Raw genomic sequence first — 7,578 nt, forward strand, 5'->3', positions numbered from 1 at the left:
CTCAATCAGACGTTTTAGCTAATTTTTTGTTTCCACTAATAGGTCATTCACATCAATCCCAGACATACTGCATTTTCTCAGCCATTCAATCCGCATATTGAAATCTTTGAATTTATTTCTATACATGGCTGCTTTTTTATAGCCCCACTTTCTGAAGAATGTTTTAATTTCCTGCTTTACCCAATCTCACCATTCCAACACACATGCAAACCTATTTTTACAGTATCCCCATCTTTCATACTTCTTCTTGAAATCACTCATCACTCTTTCATCCTCCAGCAGCCTCACATTCAGCTTCCATACCCCTCTGCCATGCACAAACCTCCCCTTCTCTTGGAACAGACCCCTCAAGTACTCATGGTCTGAAAAGGGGACCGAACCTTGTTGAAAATTAACTAGGCGAAACAAACTTGGCACTCAATTTTTTTTTAATAAGGATAAGGCTGTTTATTTCACATCCTGACAAACAAATCAATTGCTGAACGTTTTCGGTCCAACATGGACCTTACTCAGAGCAATTAAGTTTATCTAGCATAAAAACATAATTGTATTACAAACAACTTCTTTATAGTGAAAATAATGATAGACATTTTAGACATTTGAGATCTCGTCAGATTCTTTTAAACATGCATTTTATGCGGTACGTCACACAATTTATATAGTCAAATCAAGAACAGAGATGCACATAACTGGCTTCTAGCAGCGTGAAAACGTGTCCAAGAGAAACAACAATATTGTACGTGCGTTATTGCTAATGCTATGGAATATGATTGTGAAAAGGATATAAGTGCTCCTGAGAGTGGGAGGAGAGGTATCCTCGTGGATCTAATTCAGTGAAGTAGATGGTTTCTCCTTATTATCACTGGTATAGGGTGCCTATGGAGATAAATGCAGTGATAGTATCATGGTGGTATCAAGCCAATATCCTAGAGGAAAGAAAAAGGTGGAAGTGCAGGAAATAACATGTATTATGTTAAGTAAGACAATACATGAGGTTGAGTTAGAAACTTAAAGTAGTCACCTTGAATGTATACAGTTAGCCAATTTGCCCTTCAAGTAGCATATGCGGTAGCCAATTTGCTATAGTTTTGGAAAAAAGGGGAGTATTAAGAAGAAAGGGATTTCAAGTATATTGTGGCGGTCTAGTAAAATATGTGAGTCTGCTTACCAATATGATGGCTGTTGTAATGGTAACAGTTTGTGCCGCTATAGGATGCAGTCCGGTTACACCATGCACTGTACTAGGGAAAAATAGTGCATCAGTGTAAGGTGACACGGATGTATAGGAGCAGCTTGGGGAGGATACCCATGTGCTTACCGGTATATTTACTGCAGCGCTGGTGGCGTCCTGTGTCGCTGGGGAAAGCGCGCTAAGTGTATGGCGTGCACTTTTCGGGTATAAGAGCCAGGGGAGGCATGTCATGTGACGTATCGCGTCATCATGGTCACGTGTATGTGGGAGGAACGATCAGTGCGCAGGCGCATAGTTAAGCAGGCGCCTGGTAGAGACATTTTGGTACCTGGATAGCTGCCCTGGCTGTGAAAAAGCCACCCTAGCTGTGGAGATTTAATGATGATGAGCCGCAGTATTGGGCATCATTGTTTGCGGACTGCTAGGTTGCTACAGGTCCCCCGGTTTAATTATACTAGAAGAGTATGAGGAATGCGAGGATGTTGTGCACAAGCGCATAACTGGGCGGACATCCAGCAGTGGCACGCTGGTGTCTGGAACACTGCCAACCTAATATGTGTCAATGAATAGAGAGCACAGGGCTGCATGGGCACTGTATGTACCCCATAACATAATATGTTGGGGAATGTTACTCTAATAAAAAAGGGTAATGTAAATAGGTGAGCCTGTAGGCTGTTGGCTTATTGATGACCTGTGATGTATACAGAGAGGAACAGTCAAGATGTGCTGTGTAATATACTATACCGTGGAAAACACGGGGTGCCCAGATGTGAGATGAGAGTGAGGATTAACTGTTCTATGGGAAATAAAAACAGAAATATGAGTTAAACGAAGCTCAGTATTACCTGCATATAAATGTAGACTTTAAATAATAAACAGTAATATAGGTATATATGAAGAGAGACATATTTTTTATGAAAAACTTGAAATGTCAAAATCCCGGTTGAGCCCCTTAGGCTCCAGCGTCTGTAGCGTAAAGATCCAGTAAGCTTCACGTTTCTTCAGAATCCTCATCCTGTTTTGTCCCCTCCTGTTCGTGTCAATCTGTTCCAAGACCTGGAATCTTAATCGGGCCACATTGTGGCCCATGAGCCGAAAGTGATGAGGAAGGGGAAGATAATCTCTGCTGCACCTTATACTTGAGTTGTCTCGCCGATGTAGGCCAAGCCGCAAGGGCACTTGATCATGTAGATCACGTAAGAAGATTCGCAAGTAAAGAAGGCTTTTACCGGGTAACCCTGACCAGTGTGGGGGTGAAAAAAATGGTCTCCCCTCTGGAAGCTATTGCACTGAAGACAGTTGAGACATGGAAAAGTTCCATGTCTCTGTGTGCGTAGGAATGTTTGTCTGGGTACCCTAGTGTCGGAACCAACGTCTGCCCTAACTAGTTTGTCCTTAATGTTAGTGGGACGGTGGTGGCAGGAGAGGAAAGGTTGCTGGAATTCAGGTACATTTGGGTAGCTTTTGCTAAGAATGTTCCAATGTCTGTGAAGTATAGCCTGGATTCTCCTGGAGAAGTGGTGGTATGTGTTAACAAAGGGTATATGTGGCCTGGAATTCTTGTTTTTAGGGGTAGATTGTCTAGTCCTAGCTAGCAAATTTGCTGGGTAGCCCCTATTGGAGAATTTATCTTCCATCTCTTTTAATCTCTGCTCTCTCGTGTCCTCCTGTGATAAAATTCTTTTGACCCTCTGGAATTGTGATATCGGGATGTTTTTTTTTTTTATAGCCGGGGGATGGAAACTAGTATATTCCAACAAACTGTTTCTATCAGTGGTCTTAGTAAACAAAATCTATGGACAGTATGCCATTGGTGTTTTTATGTAGCATGGTGTCGAGGAAACTAATATTCTCTAAACTATATTGTAGAGTGAATTTCATTTTGGGCCAAATGTTGATGTATGAATCAAAAAGCAAAAGTGTCTCGACGGGGCCATCCCAAATGCAAATGATGTCATCAATGAATCTGCGCCACAATTTGGAATGCTGTAAATACAACGGGTGTTTGAAGATTAAATCTTCCTCTAAGGCTGCCATGAAAGCCACCGCATAAGGGGGCGCTACATTAGAGCCCATTGCGGTCCCTTGCCATTGGACATAGAATGTGTCCTGAAACAAGAAGTGGTTTTCCCTAAGGACCAAGTTCAGAAGGTCTGAGCACAGACGTCTAATTTTCGGGTCCGTGTTGGCTTCTGCCAATAATCGGTCAGTAGCTCTAATCCCTTTAACATGTGTAATAGAGGTATAAAGACTGCTCACATCCCAAGTGGGGAGAATGGCGGATGTGGGGAGCGGGCCCAGGGTTTTGACATTAATGAAATCATTTTGTATCTAGCAAAAAGGACTTGGTTTGTTTGGTCAGTGGCGTTAGTATCTTTTCCAATGTTATGGCAAGGGGGGAAAGGATGGAATTGGTGGATGACACTATGGGACGGCCTGGTAGTTTATGTAGTCTTTTATGTATCTTGGGTAATATATAAAAAACAGGTATAATGGGATCTATTTTAATTAAATAATCCCCATGTTTCTTGTCAATGGTACCCTCCTGTAGGTGATGTTCCACTACAGACTTTATTTTGTTTGCTATGGTACTAGTGGGATTATGTGGGATGGCCTCATATACCTCAGTGTCACTTAATTGTCTCTGTATCTCTGTCATATATTCTGTTTTGTCCATAATGACAATGGCCCCGCCCTTGTCCGCTGGTTTTATAACTAAGGACTTGTCTGTGGATAACTGATTTAATGCCAATCTCTCCTCTGGTGTTAAATTGGTCTGGTAATGGAATTTTCCTTGGTTGACCTCACGGTTAAACATGTCAACATCTCTTTCCACTAGGGAGATAAAGGTTTCAATTGGAGGGTTATCTTTAGGAGGCATAAAGGAACTAGGTGTACGTAAGCCCAAACCGCTAAGATTTAGTAGGGCTGGATTTCTCTGGGTGGTTGTAGTTACCAGATTTTTGGAAAAATGGGCTTTCAATCTGAGATTGCGGTAGAACCTCTGCTAATCTAAGTTAAGTTCAAAGAAATAGAATTTATAAGAGGGACAAAAGGAGAGGCCTTTTTGTAGTAGGGAAAGTTGATAGGCATCTAGATTTTTTGAAGAAATGTTTATGACTAATGGGAGTTGCCTACCTGTGATCTGGTTATCATTTGTGCCCTTGTGTCCCCGGCGGCATTGCCCCCCCGCCTCATCTTCCTTTTGGTCAGCCTCGGCTGTTCCCTAAAAAAGGGACTGTAGTGGAGGTGCTGGTGGAGCCGGTTCAACTGTCTGTTGAACCAGAAGAGCTTTGGGAGGTGCGTCGTCTGTAGGAGTGTTGTCTGCCTCTCCATTGATACACTCGGTTTTGCAGATAGTACTCCGTGTCTAGGGTACCGAACCTTGTTCAAAATTAATACACTTCAGATTTTTGGAAAAACATCCTGTCAATTCTTGACTCAATCCCCTCTCTGTCTTATACGTAGGTAGTGGATTGTCTGAATTTACCATAGCGGCATCTAAAAAAAAATCAGAAATTAAATTATATAACTTTTTTCCTGTTACATCACCGCTCTCGTCTGTGACACAATTAAAGTCACCAACAAACATTGTAGGAATCTTTCCTGGCAGAAATAAAGCTAGTTTCTCTAACAGAGCAAGACGCTCTTCCTTTCCGGTAGGACTATATACATTCACCACTCTAACCCGCAGCCCCCTATACTTAATAACAGCTATAACACACCGCCCCACCTCCACCACTGTATAACTGTCCATACAGTACTGCTTGTTTCCCAGCAGGATCCCCACACCATCATTTTTATTGACATGTGACCCAGACCATATGTGCTGCCCATGAGGCCAGTCCTGATCATTCGGAACTTCCGATAATCCGCACTCCTGAAGGCAGTAAATGTCCGCTCCCAGATTTTTCAGATACTTTAGCACAGTAGACCTGCGTCCTTTAGATTTTATCTGTCTCACATTCAGGGATACGACATTAAGTGCAGCTTTGGCAGCCATGTCAGCACTTTTTGGTGCAAGTTATTACAGACACTCCACTTCTGTCAGCCTTGTCCTTCTGGAGGCAGGCAGGCGGACAGGTAACAGCTGGGAGAAGGAACCCCCTCTAAAAAAGCCATGTCAGGGGAGAAGCTGATGGCAGGGTACTCCCTGTCACTGATGGGACTTGCACTGCTCTCCTCTGCATAATGGTATGACAGGCGGGGCTTCTTCACAGCTTGGCCAGTGTCTTCATCTGCGGACCTCCCTGCTGCTGTGAAGTCCCCCTGCTCCTTCACTTCACACTCACTGTCACTGCCATCCTCCTCCTCCTCTGTCTGCACTGTGTCCCAGGAGACCTGAGGTGTTGTGTTTACCTCCATGTCTCCCTCCCCGCAGGCAGAGAGATGTCCTGGGAGCTGGGAGCTGAGCTCCGTTTCTAGCTCCGCCCCCGTGACACCTCCTGTGCAGTCACAGATTCCTCAGCCTCTGTAGCCACGCCCCCCGCTCTCTCCTCAGGCTGCCTGTCTGTGTCCGGAGCTCTGGGTGAGTCACACACAGCTGGCTGCTGATTACCTGAGGGAAGCTGATTACCTGCAGCTGCAGGGGAGATTTTCTCCTCAGAAGTAATGGCTCCTGCCTTGCCATGAGGTCGGCGTTCCTACAGAGCATTGCCACCAGAGACTGTAGGGCTGGCAGATGCTACCTGGGCATACAGCCTGGCACATATGTCCTGCCTCCCCACAGCCATTACACACTATGGGGTTGGGGCAGTCTTTAGCATAATGTCCAGGTAAGTTACATTTTCTGCAGAGCATTGCAGTGGGGCAGTTATCCACAATGTGTCCATACTCATTGCATCTCCTGCAGTAGAAGTGGGCTTCAGGGAAGAATAAGTACCCACTATTCCTCCCAATAGAGAAGTTTAGAGGGGGATAATGGATCCCCCCAGGGCCCTGAGGGTCCACACCAAACCGGACAAAGAATTTGTGCTTTCCAGTCCAGAGTCCACACTCCATGCTAATGACTCTGTGGGCGTATTGGACATAGGAACAGTGTCTTTTTAGGAATTTCACTATTTCCTCCAGGGGCACAAAGGGATTATGCATGAATACTACTAGGGGTATGTCCCCTCTAGAATAAAGGACAGTAAAAGTCAGTCCTGTGAGTAGGGCATTCTCAGTATGGTCTCTCAGTGCTCTGTATAAATTCTGGCAGGCTCCAGCAGATGAAAAAATAAGCACATACCGTCCATCTTTCCTGAATTCCTGCAGGCAGACAATGTCCTCCTTCTTCACCTTCAGCGTCTCATAAAGGATCATATTTACCAAATATCCCAGCGAGAAATGCATCCTCTTCTCCTGCGCGACATCAATGCGAAATCCATTACGGACCCGGGCGTCTCCAGTCCCTGCGAAGTGGACTACCACTCCCATCTTCTTTAAATTCGCCTTCTCTTTCCTCCACTCCTCTAAGCATAGCATCCCTGCTTAAGCTTAAGCCATATAATGACTAAAACAAGGCATATTCTATCTCCGGGGCCTGTGGCTGCAAATATGGCTCTGTGAGATGATGAATCTCTTCACCCTACTTACAATTGGCGACGTTCGCAGATAGCTTAACTCAGCTGCTGGCACATGTTATGAAGAATCCAGAAGAGACTTTGATTTCTTTAAGAATTCTTGTTGAATGCATACAAACAGCAGCAGCAGCAGGTAAAAAAGACATTCTTCAGACAAACTGAAAGCACATGTGCCTCTAATGAAGCCAAGATGGAGACTGAGACACAGGGAGAAGAAGAAGGAAGTGACATGACACCCAGCAGAGGGAGACAGAAGGGACAAACTTCATGGAAAGGGAGGATTTAAGCTATGCAAAACACAGGAACACATAGCAAATAAATAATATGAGAGACTGCAATACAGCATGTAAAATGTACAGGACAGTCTGTAAAATGTCTCATTCATGGGACATAACACTTCCCGTCTGAAATCTTTAGATTTCATAATTTTTATGATGTCCTGTGGGGATATCACTGTAAACCTGAAAAACAAAAGGAAAACAAGCATGCAAGTAACAACAACAGTTGTAGTCCAATTGGCATGGTCCAATCTTCAGTTGGAGGCATGAAATCCTCAACACCAGGATAATCTAAGTCCAAACGTAAACCCATCTTCAGATTGGGGAAGTTGTGACGTGCAAACACTTCCACCAACCCAACAATCCGCTGGAGAAAGTTCAAATGTTCGAATGTTACAACACAGCTGGAGGAATATATGGCAGTAGGCTCCCCGCCGTGAGCTGTGTCCATAAACAATGACTTTATGTGATGTCCTCCTTTGGTAAAAGTAGCATAAGCACAGTGACTGGACAGAAGAAGATAGGAGTTGAACCGCCCTTCGTA

The 7,578-nt window shown here is 44.2% G+C and overlaps 1 long non-coding RNA gene across 1 annotated transcript; it reads right to left on the reverse strand.

The window, feature by feature from the left end:
• Nucleotides 1–432: 432 nt before the first annotated feature.
• LOC143769233 (uncharacterized) lies at nt 433–4,650 on the reverse strand. The gene is made up of 3 exons (XR_013214285.1): nt 4,331–4,650; nt 1,937–1,988; nt 433–876 (listed from the first exon to the last, which is right to left on the reverse strand). It is a non-coding gene; the product is annotated as an uncharacterized LOC143769233 (long non-coding RNA).
• Between the last annotated feature and the right edge of the window lie 2,928 nt (nt 4,651–7,578).

The sequence above is a fragment of the Ranitomeya variabilis genome, chromosome 4 (assembly GCF_051348905.1).
Source record: "Ranitomeya variabilis isolate aRanVar5 chromosome 4, aRanVar5.hap1, whole genome shotgun sequence".
NCBI classification, from domain to species: domain Eukaryota; kingdom Metazoa; phylum Chordata; class Amphibia; order Anura; family Dendrobatidae; genus Ranitomeya; species Ranitomeya variabilis.